We start from the raw sequence: 17260 nt of genomic DNA, 5'->3' as shown, positions 1-17260 counted from the left end.
GAAAGTGTGTCTCGCTCACCAACAGAAGTTGGTCGAATAAAAGATATTACTCCATTCACCTTGTCTCTCTCTATTTCTACATAGCATTTAAATTCAGAATAACAGTCTTTAGAAGCAGCCTGCAGAAGTGTCTTTCTCTCTCGAATATATACTCATAGAATGCAGCTCAGGCTCCGGTGAAAACTTAAGATATTTTCTCAGTGATTTCAGACAAACCCTAGAGAGGTAGGGGAAAAATCCTTTTTGATAAACACAAAGCCACTGTTGCAGTTCATTTCCACTCTCCTCCATTCCTGGGCCCTTCTCTGAGCTGTCATTGCCAAATTAACAACCAGTGTGAGACTCTGCAAATGGAAGAATTCCAAACTCCATCCTGCAGTCTAATGTCCTTGGGGCACAGCAGTCTGCTAGATCTCAAAACTTTTAATTCTGTTTGACCTGCTATCCTGTCACTTTGACACCTGCTCACAAGGATGAAATGGACCATTTTAGCACTGACTGGCTCCTGCTACATTGCAATGTAAAAATGATACCAAAACTGTTGCTATGATTACTCATTCTACACCAAAGCCTCTAAAAACATGAAATGGAAGCAGAGACCTAACTATCATAGATTAACAATGATCTTGCTGTATCTGTGCTTCCCTGCCAATTGAATCCATCCCAGGTTGTCAGTAGCTCTGCGTTAATTTCTTGGCTTTTTGGTAGCACCCTGTGTGAAATGAGTTTGGTAGTCTAAAACCAGTTATAACTAGCCAAGTAGCCACATCACAAAAAATACCTGCACTGTTTTTTTATTACCATAGTGTATAACTAAGAGCCCTAGTCTTGAACCAAAACCCCATTGTGCCAGGTGCCGTACAAATACAGAATCCCAGTTGGTACCCTCTTTGACATCCTCAGTAGAGAGACCAATAATCGAATGGTCCCAGAGACTGAACTGTCATTATCCTTTTACACAGATGTGGTCACAGTTGGAGCACATTGGGAGGGACATGCTGTATATCTGCAGTAAATCGAAGACTTCAATCTCAAGCGCTCTGACTCCATCACTTTTAGGTTTATTAAATTAACTTTAAAATTAACGTGTTTCAGAATGATTTTTTTCTAAATTAAAAAAATCTGGAGTACGTTATTTCACCAGATTCTAAAAAGTTTATGTTAGGTCAGATTTCAGAAATGACATGCTGGGGTGGATAGAGTTCCTTTAAACAATTGCACGGCAAATGAATTTTGTAGAGCTGGTTGAGATTATTTGAACAAAATACTTTTTTCGTCAGAAAAAGCCAATTCCTCGAAATAGAAACTTTTCATGGAAAAGGGTTGGAGGCAATTAGAAAGGCTTCTCGGGGCCAGGATGGAATTTCTGGTCTGGAAAGTGTGTGTGGGGGGGGAACTGACCCACCCCAGAATAGGTTGGCAGTTAGGGCCACTCACCTAAGATGCAGGCAATCCGATTTCAAGTCTCTCCTCTACCTGATTCAGAGCAATGATTTTAAGCTGGGTCTCCTACATCCCAAGTGAGTGTCCTAACCATCAAGCTATTCTGGTGCAGATCTTTCTCCTTTCTCATTTTCTCAAAAGGTCTTGGGTTTGTCCCCATGTGGAACAGGAAACTTTTTGAAATCTTGAAACCTTTACCCACGCAGCACTAGAATTTTGTGATAGACTGATCCATCACAGAGTCATCTGGTAGGTACCCCCTATAGCTCTGGAATAGCAACCCCCATACAATAGAGAGAGGAAAATCAGCAGAGCAGCCAGCAAAATGTTTTGAATTGGCAGATTTTGAAAGTTTGTCTTTTATCTATAGATATCTGTAGATATCAGTGCTCAAGTCACAAGTCAGATGAATGTAGTAGTCTCATATAAGCCCTTGTTAGCAAGAGTCACGCTAACTGTAACCCTAATAACGCGAGATTTGTTTTTCTCCGACACCCTCAATGGGCATTATTTATCCACTTCAAAAGATCACCTTATAATTCAACACTACTGAGATTCTCTGACTACTTCAAATGTTCTTCTTTAGGAGGACCAGAAGATGAGGGAATTTTTGCACATGAACACTGAGGTGCATTGCCACAGCACCTGGGTCAGAATATGCAGTGCGGCAGTCAGAGCTGTGTGAAGAGCCCAGGGGATGTACATTGACAAAAATGTTCCAGGAGCACGGAACTGCAGTAGTTTGGACGCTACAGGTAAGGTTTGAACTGTATTGGTAATTCTGTGGGGGAGGCATACACAGCAGCTGCCCACACTATCCCTGGCTCTGGTCAGTCTTATTTCTCCCTTGTTTTCATTAGCACCAAAATTAATCTAGTTTTAAAAAAGAATGAAAAGTAAGGGGATTGCAGACATCCCCTTACATTTCAAAGTTTGAAGAATTCAAGACACTTTGCTAGTGCAAGGTTGACACTCAACCCTTCCCCACAAATGATTGTGACTGTCAACCACAGAGCCTCTTGGTATTTGCAGGCAACATCCAGACATTTAAGAAGGCTGGCCTAATCTAAGCTCCATTAGAAGCATTTCATATTGGCTCGCCACAATCTACTGCAGCCTTTCTCCATATTTCTTCATCTCTCTGGAAAATCAGATAGCAGTGGCTGTGGTGAAGTGGGAGGGGAAAGCAGGGAGTTGAGCCGGCAACTTGTTCTAGTAGAGCTTTTCCAGCAGGATACGTTTAACCACGTTTCTCGCAAGGTTAAGAAGCTGCACATGTCAAATTACTGTCCTGTCCTGCCTGCCTCCTGCACAAGTTCCCTGCTAACATACAACAGTATTTTCTCAGGTGAGTCACCTGGATTGTCCTGGCTGGGCAACGCCTTAAAGGCTTGGGTCTTTCTTCCGTCTCTTCTGGAAGGAGAAAATAAAAAATAGTTTTGCTGATGCTCAAAGGGTGAAATTCATTAGAGTTAGGCTCTACAACCTTCAGGGCAGGCACCTCAGTAAGAACTGAACAGATGCTGCTTAGGAATACTTTGTGGCTTACAGGTACAGTTGACCCCTGCATATGTGTGTATGTGAGAGGATGTAGTCTGTGAGATACGTAAAACTTTTGCTGGTGTTTCTACCCTTAGTGAATTTGTAGTTGCCATAATAACTTCCCAGCCAGTTTCTCATTTTCTTATGTAACCCATGATTAGAGTTGAAACCTCAGCATAGTCCATGTCCCCTTTTTCTGAACTCCTTGGAACCTTCTCCTATAGACTTCATAATATTACTGCAGCACTTAAAAACCCTAGTCAGACATCAGGGCCTCTGTGATGCTGGCTGACCAGGTGCTAGTTCATGCCAGTATCCTCATGTCTCAACTGAATAATGAGAAATGCATAGCTGGAATCAGTCTGATTCACTTGTGGGTTAATATTGATAGAATAGGTATTAGAATTATAAGAAAGTGTTTAGACTCTATTGAATGCTTGTGAGTTGCTGCATGCATTAATCTTACTTGTAATATCTGTGTTCCATATTGTAATGTAATATTTGAGCGGTTGTATTGTGAGTCTCTGTGACTACATGAATTGCTTACAGGGGAGGGACGTTAATTAGTGTGAAGAGATTGTTATACTCCTCCCAAAAGAGGAGACCCATCAATACCAGACAGCCTAGGGTTGGTTCTTTACAACTGGAAAGGCTGTACAAGTGGACTGAGACACCATCAACAAAAAAACAAAAGACTCTTATTGTTCTGCTCTCCTCCCTGTGAAGATGTCTCATGCAAGTGGACTCCTCCCATCAGCTGAGATTGCATCTCTGAACACATGGCAGGAAAGGGATAAAAATTCCAGGCCAAAGGATCTCTATGCTGCTTGGACTCTTGGGGGCAAGGTGTTTCTAGGCATAAGCAAGAGATCCCAAGCTGCTTAGCCTAGGTTAGCCCTAAACGTCAAATAGAGCTCGCTGATTATAGAAGCCTATATTATCTTTCGAAACCTAAAACTAACTCATTCATCTGCCTGTGTTTGCTTGCATTATATGACTCTCTAATTTCCTTGTCCTATATAATAAATCTTCATATACTTTACTACAGGATTGGCTACAAACTTTGTCTTTGGTGTGAGACCTAAAGCACAGTTGACCTGAGGTAAGTGACTGGTCCTTTGGGATCAGGAGTAACCTGAATGTTGCTGTGATTCTTGGTATAAGGAACTAGATACACTCACCTGGGTGGCAAGATAGACCGGAATACCCAAGGGGACTGTCTGTGACTCCGTGTAAAGGCTGTTAAAATGCCTGTGGAGTTTGCAGTTGGTGCAGTTGGTTAATGAAATCTAAGGTTAGAACTCACAACCAATTTGGGGTTAGTGCCCTGGTTTTTAACAGTCTGTCCCAAGGTTGGTACTCACGGTCTTGCGTTACTGTTAGGAGCGTTACAGCCTCATTGTGCCCCATAAATGACATTTATTTAGGTATTATTGGTTCAGTGCCTTACTGTTGCATTTGTCGCTCAATGAGGAAATCTGTTTCCCCCATAGGCCACTCTTCTTCGTGCCGTTTGTTCCTCTTCCTTCCCCAACTTCCCTTCTGTTTCCATCCCCCTCTCCTGTCTTTGTGAGTCTCCTCTGTTCTTTTCTTTTCTCTGTTCTCTGTAGAACAACCCCCAATTCCCAACCCAGTGGGCTTCACCTGCACCCCTCTGAGTCATTGTTTCAGACTCTTCACATACTCAGGCAGACATCACTGCATTGGCTACACTTGGTTCACATTTAAGACTAACAGATTTATTTGGGCATAAGCTTTCGTGGGTAAAAAACCCCACTTCTTCAGATGTGTCGTTTTCACCCACAAAAGCTTATGCCCAAATAAATCTGTTAGTCCTTAAGGTGCCACCGGACTCCTCGTTGTTTTTGTGGATACAGACTAACATGGCTACCCCTCTGATACTTGGTTCACATTTGAAAGGTTCTCTCTGCAGCCATGAGGGCTAGAAACTTTGTTTTTCATGAATATCCTTCAGGCAGGAATGTCTATGGAAACAGTGAATTTTAAGTGACTATTGGAGAATATTCACATAAAGTTAATTTTCATAGATTCATAGATTCCAAGGCCAGAGGTGACCATTGTGATAATCTAATCTGACATTTTGTGTAATACAGGCATAGAACTTCTTCTGCAAATAATTCCTGTTTGTATTTTGTAATCATAAATGTGAGCATTGGCACCATTAACCTGATTCGATCTGCTACACTGATCTAATCATGGAATCAAAACATACCATGTGACCTCTGTGTCCTGTGAAAACAGCTCAAATTTCAAATATGAAATTCTCACAATGGTCTAGCTTGCAAAGAACAGACCAAGAATTTCTCACAGGGTTTATTTGGCAAATCATGTCAAGCAACAAATAGACTTCAGAAAATCACAGACACTAATTTGTAGCTGGAAAAAGAGACAAAATCAATTGAATATATTAACTGTTACAGTTTGTTCACCCTAGGGTCAGACTTAAATGCTGCGTAGTCCCTGGGCTGACCCTCTGCAGAGAGATCAACTTCACATCCAGCTCTAGGGATAAGCATTGTTTCTCAATTGTGCTGAGGACAATTTCTGCTCACACTTATGCCCATTCCAACCTAATAACTTGAAAGTGTAAATACATGTGAGATCTGTTAGGCAGTTAGGGATTTTCTTTTTCCTCATACCAGAAGCCCAGGGAGCTCAGGTACTATGCTGATGAGCATAGTATAAGAACTTATATAGAATAGGTTAGAATTTGTTTTTTTTCTAGGGTTTGAAATCAGTCTGATACTTCTCCATACATTCTTTTCCCCATAATGTTAAAGGCTGATAGTTTCACACTGCAGTACATGATAGCAAGGAATGGCATTGCTTGTAGGATTGGTCATTGGGTATTGGGCTTTTCACCTACCCTTTGTCAGGGCCAAGCTATCTCTGGTAAGTAGTGGCTGAAAGTCCCTTCCATATGATGGATGTTTGGGGCGGTCACATGGAAGACAGTCTCTCAAACCAGTCCCCAGTAGACACATGTCCACATCACCAAAACCACCATCACACTTGGTCCTAACTGGCATTCTTGTTGGCTTTCTCAGGCAAGGATGAGGCCCAGATCCTCAAAGGTATTTAAGCACCTAACTCCCATTGAAGTCCATGGGAGTTAAGGACCTAACTACCTTAGAGAATCCGAGCCTGAATGACTGCAATAACCTCTGACCTTTAAAAGGGATCTGCATGGCTGCAACGAATAAATTCAGGGATGAAGTAGAGGGAGCATACATCTTGGTTGCCAATGCTGTCCATGTTCTGTGGCCACTCTCCAAGTCTGTCAGTTCAGGCCCTTTCACTAACAAGAAATTCACAAAGGGCTTGATCCAAAGATTGCTATAGTCAATGGGAGTTTTTCCACTGATTGCAATGGGCTTGGGATCAGGCCCTAAATACTACTTCTGCGCCTACTAATAATTAATAATTAAATTTAAAAAAGGGCTGGCAAAGTTTTAAAACCATTGTAAACAAATATGTTTCCACTACAAAATGCATTTAATGGAGTTTTGCAGCATTGGTCTCCCGGGCAAGCATATTAGTGTCTGCTTCCTCCCACCCCTCACCGCCCCCAGTCCTTAATGGCCACAGCCAGGGGGGATTGGTTTGAACTGTGGAGGAGGCTGTTTTTTATCCGCCTTGAGTGGTGAGGCATAAATTGGCATTCCGTATCATCATAAAAAAAATCCCAGCAATTATTAAAAGATTCTTATCTCTTGCTCCCTACATGGATAATGAGATCCTTCTCTGCTGGACTGAGACAGCCTGTCTCTCAGCTCACTTAATGAAATGGACCCAAGTTTGCAAATTAGCATAGCCCTGACTCCAAACGTAACCTCTTGTTGTCTAGTTGTACATCAAGGCACCTGGCTTATGTCTTTGCTTATTAACACCCCGTAATCATGTCAGCCCTCTTTAGTTTTCATTTCCTGTTTCCTTTTACAAATCCGTGTTAGAGTTATGGGCACCTTTTGGGGGGATTTTTTATTCAGATGGTCTGGGATGTTTTTTTCAGTCCCAGTTGTAAAATTATTATTATTATTTTCATTTAGTGGCTAGGGCATTGGACTGGGACTTAGGGCTCTATTCCTCCCTCTGCCACTGGCCTGCTGTGTGACCTTGAGCAAGTCACTTCCTCTCTCTGTGCCTCTATTTTGCCTCCTGCCCTTTGTCTGTCTTGTTTATTTGGACTGTAAGATCTTTGGGGCAGCGACTGCCTCTTACTATATCTTTGTACAGTGCTTAGCCAAGTGAGTCACCCATCTTAATTATAGTAGTAATAATAATTGTCAGGAGCAGTATTTTATGGTGGTGGTCACCGTATGCTAAGAACTTTCCAAGCCATGAAAACGGATGATCCCTTTAAAACCATTTTTCTGATGCAAAACTTCATTGTTGAACCTTTAGAGCAGTGGTCCCCAAACTGTGGGGTGCGCCATCCTAGGGAGAGCGCAGAGGAACGTTCGGGGAGGGCATGGCGAGGCCTGGGCGAACCCCTATGGGGGGACGGGGAGGGAGTGCCACCCAGCCCTGCTGTGCCCCCAGCTCTGTTCCGGCCCCAGCTCCTGGCCACCGCCACGGCTCCTGGCCACAGGTCCGCTTCCAGCCCTGCCCCCAGCTGCAGCCTCGGCCTCAACCCCTGGCTCCCAGCCCAACCATGGCTCTGTATGAGGCCACAGACCCAGCTGCCGGTCCAGCCATGCCTCTGTTCCCGGCCGACTCCCCCACCCCCGCCTCAGCCCCCAGCTGCAGCTCCACTCCCGGTCCCGGCCCTGCTCCTGGGCCACAGACCCGCCCCCAGCTGTGGCCTCAGTCCCTGGCTCCCGGCCCAGTCGCAACTCCAGCCCCAGCCTCGGCCTCTGTCCGCGGCCCCAGCCCCAACAGTGGCCCTGCTCCCAGCCCTGGCTCCCAACCGTGGTTGGGGGGTGGCAGACAGGGGTAAGGGGGATGCAAGGTAAAAAGTTTGGGGACCACTGCTTTAGAGTGCTATAGAAAAGTAACCCAAACAAAGTGAATCAAAAGTCACCTGAACATACACTGCTGACACAAAGCATCTTTGATAAGTCAGTGCCCTACCACCTTCTCCACTGCCCTGCTAATTGTCCTTCACTTTCGTGAGCATTTAAATTTGCTCACCCATTCGAATAAACAAGGAACAAGAAATGGGTTAGCTGTATGGATAAGTAGAAATTCCACAGTGTTAACTTGGAATTATTATTTTTCCAGGATTCCCATTGTATTTTTTCCCACTTAAGTCTATTACAGTGAAAATTATTTACAGTTTGTAACACAAAGGACAACGCCTTGATGCAAAGCTTTAGAGTATGCTTTTAGAAGATTTATTCCTTTATCAAGTATTAATTTAAGAAGGAGTGCCTTCTAGGTACGGCAATGACATCAGCAAGTCTGCCGCATAGCAGCAGATTTATTAATTTAATAGGTTTATCCATTTTACAGCTCAGATAATCATATTTCACTAAACTGGTACACAAGGAGGTTTCAACCCATCTGACAGTTTTATTCTTGTATAAGTTAACAGGCACATTTTATACTCACTACCTTGTGAATTATAGAAGCCTTGTGAGGAGCTGGAGTGAAATGGCAGACCAAATCCGAGGAGCATGTTAGCATTTCAGTTATACTGAGCCCCTTTCCAGAGGGAGGAGAGAGAAATCTTCCCTGTAAACATATTGTAAATATTTGTTTATTTTTGGTTTAATAAAATAAATCTTGGATCCTTTGGGTAACATTTAAAGGACACTGTTAACATAAAAATTGCGGACCCGATTCTCCTCTCATACACATCAGCAGTAACTCCATTAACATCAATGAAGCTATTTTTGATTTACTCCAATGCAAGTAGAAAAGAGGCCCCCATTTGTTTAAAAAATAAATATCCTTACATATGGTTACCAAAATCTGTATTGCCCAACCCCAAGCATTCAAAAATCAAGAGTTATATATTCTTTTCATTTGTTTTCTGTTTTTAGAGCCTTTAGGGTGCATTTAGATGCCATTTTTCAAGCTTGTCTTTGAAACTATGAGGGGTAGAAACTTACCGTGTATACTCGATCATAAGCCGGTTCATTTATAAGCTGACCCCCCACCCCAAGATGGATAAATAAAAAGGGAAAAAAATTATAACCCGTTCATAAGCCAACCCTATAATTCAGGGGTCAGCAAACTTTGGCTCCCGGGTCATCAGGATAAGCTGCTGGTGAGTCGAGATGGTTTGTTTACCTCGAGTGTCCTCAGGCACAGAGGTAAACCTAAGTAAACAAAGTGTCCCGGTGCGCCAGCTGCTTACCCTGACGGGCTGGGACAGCAACTGGTGGGGAAATTTTTTTGGGGGGAGAAGCTGGGAGTCAGGGGAGTAACCCCTGTGATTACCCCCCACATGACCCAACCCCTAGCCCGGGATCCCCACACTCTCCCCATATCATCCCTTCAGGACCCCCACACTCTCTCCATTCCATCCCTTCCCACCTTATCTAGTGAGGGCCAGGGGAGGATGTCTCTGACCTGGCTGGAGCTGCTCCGGCAGGCTGGGCAGCGCGGTCGCAGCCTGCTCAGGCGGGCCAGACCAGGCGGCGCGGCCGCAGCATGGTCCAGCAGGCTGGGCCGGGTGGCACGGCCACAGCATGCTCCGGCGGCGTGGCCACAGCCTGCTCTGGGGGGGCGGGGCCGAGCGGCACGGCTGCAGCCTGCCAGCCCCGGAACTGCAGCTGCTTTGGAGGCTGGGGGGGAGAGCAGCGTGGCCAGAAGCGGAGAGTCTCTGGCCCCGCCTCTTCCCTTCTGGCTCTGCTGCCTCTCCTTGCTCCCTCTGTTGGGGGGAGGGGCTGTGTCCCACCTCTCCCTCTCTATACCCGTTCATAAACCAACCCCCTTCTCTGGTGCGTCCCTTTTTTACTAAAAAAATTTGGCTTATGAACGAGTATATTTTGGTTTTTTTTAGAGCTTGTTGGGAAATTTTTGTGATTTTTTTGTTTGTTTGTTTATTTGTTTTTTCCAGTGTTCATTTTTGTTTAAAGCATCATGGAAAATTTTGACCTTTTGCTGAAAACCCACAAAATAAAAAAGGTTTTGGTTTGTTGGGGCAGGGGAGCAGTGTTTGTTTGTTGACCAAAAAAAAGTTAAAATTTCCCTTGGAAAGCAGACACTTTTTGTGAAATATTTTGTTTAGTTGAAAACACAATTTTTTGTAAAAAAAAAAGAGTTTTCACTGAAATTTTTTGACCAGCCCTCCTTCTTTTTAAAAATGAAAGCTGAGATACTCATAGTATTACATATTTCAGGCAGCAAGGCCTTCAAGATAAACACCAAATATTGTGAAACTCATGATAAAATCATGAATGTTGGCAGTATTGTAAACCTGGAAAAATGTTAATCCCCTCATTGTTATCTACAGTGAAGGCCTCTTTACACCACTCTGGAAATGTAAAGGGGCTTTTGCGCAAATCAGATTTAGGGCCCGAGGGTGGAATTTCAAAACTGTGCTCAGTATTGATCTAATTCTGCTCCCATTAAAGTCAATGGTAAAACTCACATTTACCTGAACTGGAGCAAGGATTAGGGCAATTCTGATCACTTTTGAAAATCCCATTCTTCATTTACTTTTCCCTCCGGTATGTGTTTACTTTTTGCATGTCCCTCCATTTGGAGAGTGCGAAACAAATGTTCATCTCCTCTAAGCTATCTTCAGAATCTGCCCTGTCCGGTTTTGTGCGTGCACCAAACTGGACCAGCAAAATCAGGCACTTACCCATGCAAAACACACAGCTGCACCCACAGATTTGGGTTGTGCATATGTACAAATAGTTATGTACTGAGCAAGTTTTGCACAAACCTGAGTCTGCAGTATCTGTTGCGGGTCTGAAAATGTGGCTCCAAAAGTTGGCTGGTTTGTTTAGCTTCACTCTCTGTTTCTATAGCCTATCACTTTCTGATTCTCATGCACCAGCACATTGCTACTGTGTTTGGCTTTGGGGATGTTTAATTTTTTAAAATGTTTAATTGTTTTTTTTTTAAATATCATGAAATACATTTACATTTTGAGACATCACCTTTTAAACATTGGGCCTAAACTATTTGAATATGTCCCATTGAGGAAAAGATGTTTCTCTTCTGTCCTCCTCTGAGGCAGAAAGCTTAATGAGATGGCCTGGTCTACACTAGACAAAAGGCAATACAACAAACAACTGTTTCTGCCTGTACAGCCTGGAGTTCTTATTTAACCTGAACTGGTTAGTCCATCCCTTTGTACCACAGGAATCCCCATGGACCTTTCTTAGCTCATAGCTCTGAGGAGGTCTCTCCAGTCTACATTCCACCCCATGAGGATTATGTGTCCCCCAGTTAGATGGTCTACTCCTGTAGATGGTTGTGAATCAGGAGCAGGATTTTCACTGCAGCAGAGAATTCGAATTGACATATGAATGTCCCCTTATTTTACTTCCTACATGTTGAGTGAGATACATAAGCAAATCAACATGTCTAATTGTACTTGAGGACATTATTAGCCAGCATACCATCAAAATGAGTGGTTTAGTAGTAACTTCTTGACATTGCTTCTTTTGACATTGTCCCATCAAGCTGCTTCCTGTCTGGAAAATCTGCTCATTCCCTTTCTCCACTTCAAAAGAGGGACATGTCTTTAACTGAAACACTGTTCAGTCACAGGAACACTTTATAGTTGGCCATAGATGTGTTACAGAATGGGATCCCTAATTATTATCAATTTGCAGATTGCCTTGAATGTCTTATTAAGATTCCTGAGGAATGATTGATCATAATCAAAGAAATTAATCACCAATCAGGCCTAGCAATTAACATTAGTGAGCCTATTTGCATATATCTGATAATTTATGCTACTGCTGGAAGAAAGGACTTTTGTTGAATAGTATTGATTAAGGGAGAAGAGCCAGAAGCTTCTATCAATGGAATGTTAGACAGCGTTAGAGAGAGCTGTTAATGTGTAAGAGATTGAAGGACACTACTGTCGCCTGCCTTTATGCAGAAGTCTTCCAGCTTCTTCTTGTTAGAATTTCTCAAGTGCATTCTCACAAGCGTTCTCTAATATTGAGTGGAGGGATGATCTGCTTTTTGACCTAGAATACATTCATATGTCTTTGTCTTTTATAATACAAATATTTAAAATATATTCAACAATCTATGGGTCAAATGTTTTTAATATTGGGCTAGATTGTGCAACCTTACATTGGTGAGCAGTTACTTACAAGAAAATTCCCGTTGACTCCTGTGGAAGTAACTGTTTCCTATTGTGAATAAAGAATTCACAGTCAGGCCCATCGTGATTTTGGCTAATTGCAATGACATTTAAAATGCATAGTATTGCATAATTGAGTACTAGAGTTTGCTGGTATTATTCCATACTTTCCAGTGTATGGATTTTCTTTTAAAGTGAAACCTTAACTCTGTATTTCCAATTTTTTTCTTTATAAAATGCAATGTTCTTTTAAAGCACTTTTGAAAAAGTTTTGCTGTACATCTCATCAATCTTAACTCCAGTTTAATGAAATTGTTTACTGGAGAATGTACAAAGATGTTTAACACATTATAAACCTGCCACCTGATAGTTACATTCAGTTAAGCACAATAGTTTGCCCTTATGTTCCAATATACCTCAGTATCACAAATTCAAATTTTGCTTTTATTTATACCAGTTTATATCAGAACTAAACCCATTTAATCCAATAGGGCTGCAGTTCTCAAACTGTAGGTCGGGACCCCAAAGTGGGTCCCGATCCCATTTCAATGGGGTCACCAGGGCTGACTTAGACTTGGTGGGGCACAGGGCCGAAGCCTAAACCCTACTGCCCTGAAGCAAAAGCCCGAGGGCTTCAGCCCTGAGTGGCAGGGCTCAAGTTACAGGCTTTGGCTTTGGGCCCCAACCTGGGGTGGAAGGGCTCGGGTGGGCTCGGACTTCGGTACCCCATCTTGGGGTCGTGTAGTAATTTTTGTTGTCAGAAGGCGGTTGCGGTGCAATGAAGTTTGAGAACCCCTGCAATAGGGGAAATGATAATGATTCACACTCATTTTGCACACTGCTCCCATGTAAATGAGAGCAGAAATAAGCCCATAGTATTTTAAGCAGAGCTGGTCAACATTTGAAAACCATTGAGATTTTGGTGAAATGCTGAATTTTGAAATGCAAAGGCAAACAAACAACAACAAACAGGAAATACTTTGGTGATTTTTTGTGTGGATTTTCCCCTCTATTTTTTAACCAACTATTTTAAAATTTCAGATTTCAAAAAAATAGGGTGAAAATTTCAAAATCATTTTGCATATTTCCCCCCCTTTCTTTTGACCAACTCTGCTTTGCAATAGTGGCTTTGTTCCAAGTGAAATCTGTGTAATGCATATTATCAGAACTTTGTGTAACTTTTGTACTGAATCTCTAAACCAGTGAACTGATCGACCTTAAATATGTTCTTTTTTTAAATTCTGAGTAAAAAGTCAAATCTGTTCTTAATTTAGCCAGAGTGGTTCACCCAGTGATTGCATCTCTGTACTTATCTCACACATTCGCCAATAGCAATGTATTACTTATTTGTGAATGCACACTGCATTGTTCTGCAAGCTTCCTAGGACTGTGTCCTTAACCCCTTATGTGCTTCTTCAGGGCTTAAAATCTCCTCCTCCCAAGAAGGAGTTTTACAGTCACACTCAATGGAAGTAGAATCAGACCCTGCACCATGGCATTAAATAAGCTCATTTGTATTTCTCCTTAAGCATTAATTCATCTGAAAACATGCTATCACCAAATCCTCTCCAGAACCTATTTTGGGTCTAGATTAACTAGCCACAACATCTGGTTTGCGCTGAAGTTGGTTGGTAGCCATCACAATTTATCAATGGAAAGTGCAAAGGTTAATTGAAATCAGAGGAGCAAAACCTATTCAATTGTCCAGTTAATTATGGTCAGCTCTCCTCCGCCTCTTCCATTGCTCCAGAAACATCAGCAACTGACCAATCAATGGTAAATGAGGGTTAAAGCTGCCACTAGCCTGCTGTCACTTATCTTGATGGCTGGTATATGCTTAACGGCCGAGTCACTGAAGCCAATAAAAATGCCTGTGTTGTGGGGAAGGGGTGTAAGTGTGTGATGGGGGAGTTGGTGACATCTCCATACATCATCCCCTAGCTGTAATGTTAGGAGCTTTCATTGAAGGCTGGTAATGCTTTGAGATTTATGGCAGGTGCACTTTACTGAATGGACAGCTTTGGTTGAGAACACTGTAGCCAAGCTGAACAGGATCCCACAACAAGAGACTGGTTGCCCAGTCTCTTAATCCTACCTCAGGTTTACATGGATGGACGTCATGTTGGGAGAGTTAATGTTGCATTGAACAATTAAATTATAGTCTGCCTAGAATATAAATATTTTTTTCTCCTCTTCCCTTCAGGCTCATACACCAAAACAATAAGAACTGTAGCATTTTGCTAAGCATATTACATATCAGAGGTTTATTTCTCAAGTGTTGCTGTATTCACCAACTAAATGCTATTTTGCTTATAGTAGCTAGACAATCAGAGCCAGAAAAGAAGATTCACATTCCAGAACTGATGATACATCAGCACATTACATTAAAGGCTGAATCCTGCTATCAGTGACAAAACTTCAATGGGGGCAGATGCCGGTAATCTGAAAAAGAACTCTTCCAATATTGGGTACTTCTGGTAGAAACATGAGCAAAAAGGAGTGATATGGTATGAATTTTCAGATGGAAATTGGAAAATACATTCTAAACATTTTCTTTTATAGAGCGAGTCAAACTATGGGTTTCCTAAATATTAAGGTACCTCAAATCAATAGCCATTTAAAAAAAATCTTTGCCCGCCTTGTTTATCCCAAACCCTCAAGGCCCATATTCAACCTTCCTGCAACAGAACATGGACACCAAGCCTCCTCCTAACCCACATACAACCTTTCTCCTCCAACAGACGCAGGCTTCCTCTTATCTAAGGGCAGGACTGTTTGGAAAGGAGACTCTGTATCCTATAGTCAGCCGTTGTTGGCTTTAATCAGTAGTATTATTATTGCAGTAGTACCAATGAGCCCCGGACATGGACTAGAATCCCATTGTGCTGGGCACTGTACAAACACAGATACTGTACAAAAAGACAGCCCAGGCCCCAAAGATTACAATCGAATGAACTTTAACCTCTGTATATGGTGCCTTTAATACAGATTAAACTGCCAGTGACTGCCCCTCTTTAAAAACTACTTTCAGTGGGTGAGGATTGTTGTGACTACAGTAAACGTGGCCTGAAATAAGACCCCAAGTGTAGCAGTATAAAATCTAACTACTACAAGTATATAATTCATGTGGATATATATGGGAATTATCAATAAATCTCCACTACGTTCTTAGTCCTTCCCTACACATACATCTGTACTAGAACTGATAGGTAAATATTCTTTTTTGTTTTAAATGAAAATATTCAAAAGAAAATGAAACATTTTTGTTCTTTTAAAAACACTTACCTGAAATCTTTTGTTTTTTTCAGTGAAAATCTGAAAACTGACTCTTTTTTCAAGGTCAGTTGTTTTTTTAAAACTGATTAATTTAGTTTGTTTTTTGGTTGAAAAACCAGAAAATTTCAAAAGAATTTTTTTTCTACTAGTTTTTGTCCATTTGAAAATGTTTTGTCCATTTCTATTCTGTTCACATTTCGAGCTGATACTTCATAAAAGCTTCTCATCTGATCAGGTGAGATCTTATAAACCCATGCAAATCCCCTGAATAATGTATGTGTCTGTGCTGTATGACTCCCATTCTGTACTGAATCAATCTAGAGTGATTTCCTGTGAACAACCATATTACATCCACTACCCATGTGCGCTTGGCTGGCTGAAAAAAGAAGCAATGTAAACTTATTAGAGCATGCTGATATGGAAGCAAAATCCTGAGCAATATGGAGTGCAAAAGTGAGCTTTCATTTCATAGTCATTTCATTTGAAGAGGCTCATGGAATGTGCCAGGCCCATGCGGTCCAGTAATTTCACTGATACACACTCTAGCTTAACTCCCATTGAATTAATATTCACAGCTGGGAAACAAACATTTAGTGTGAATGGCTAGAATCTAGAGCTTACTGGGAAATGAATTTTTTGTCTCATAAATTTTTTTAATGAAAAAATGAAATTATTCTTTGATTTTTTTCAGATATACATTGAGAAACTGAGAACCCCGAACCAATTGGTTTAATATGGGAAACTTTTCAGTTTTCATTTGCCAAAACCTAAACATTGTGGGGTTGTTGGTTTTTTGTTTGTTTGTTTGTTTGTTTTGTTTTTGTGAGTTGTTGACGAAAACATGAAAACTTTTTACAGTAAAGGAAACTATTTTACAAAAATTGTGTTTAGTCAAAAAAAGTTTTAATGAAAATTTTTCAGCCGGTTCTAGTAGCAACACACCCAAGATCTTGGTAGTGTTTTTAAAATTGTTTTCAGAGGCCGAGTCCTAGAGTCTCGACGGTATTTAGACTCCTAACTTTCACTGATTTCAGTGGAAGTTAGGAGCCTAACTTGATCACAGTCTATAAGTATCTACATGGGGAACAAATATTTAATAATGGGTTCTTCAATCTAGCAGAGACAGATATAGCATGATCCAATGGATGGGAAGTTGAAGCTAAATAAATTCAGACTGCAAACAAGGCATACCTTTTTAACAGCGAGTGTAGTTAATCATTGGAACAACTTACCAAGGGTCGTGATGGAATTTTTCATCTTGTAAATCAAGACTGGATGTTTTTTTCTAAAAGATCTGCTCTAGTAATTATTTTGGGGAAAATTCTATGGCCTGTATTATACAGGAGGTCAGACTACATAATCACAATGGTCCCTTTTGACTGATGATCTTGGCCAGAGTTACTATCTTAAATCAAATCACTTGTTAGGGCCTGAATCACTGAATACAAACTGTGGGGAGAGTACAAGCGAGAATGTGCAGTAGAGGAGAAGGACATGTGTTGACTGTTGATACTACATTGGCTTGCTGGCAATAGAAGTAGGTTTTATGTTATTTTTCTGCAGCTGATGGCAGTGATATTATGGATTTAACCTAAACTAAAGCTGGTTTAGTTAGCTCAGCACATGCCTGTTGTACTTTATAAGTGTGGATATGAAGATAATCTCAGGGAATATGAATTTGCTGCAGATTGGGGGTGGAAAATAAATGTTTTCCCTGCACTTGTTATATGTTTCATAACATCTCGGAAAAGTTTC

This window comes from Emys orbicularis, chromosome 12 (assembly GCF_028017835.1).
Source record: "Emys orbicularis isolate rEmyOrb1 chromosome 12, rEmyOrb1.hap1, whole genome shotgun sequence".
Lineage (NCBI taxonomy): Eukaryota > Metazoa > Chordata > Testudines > Emydidae > Emys > Emys orbicularis.
This window is presented reverse-complemented; position numbering follows the sequence as displayed.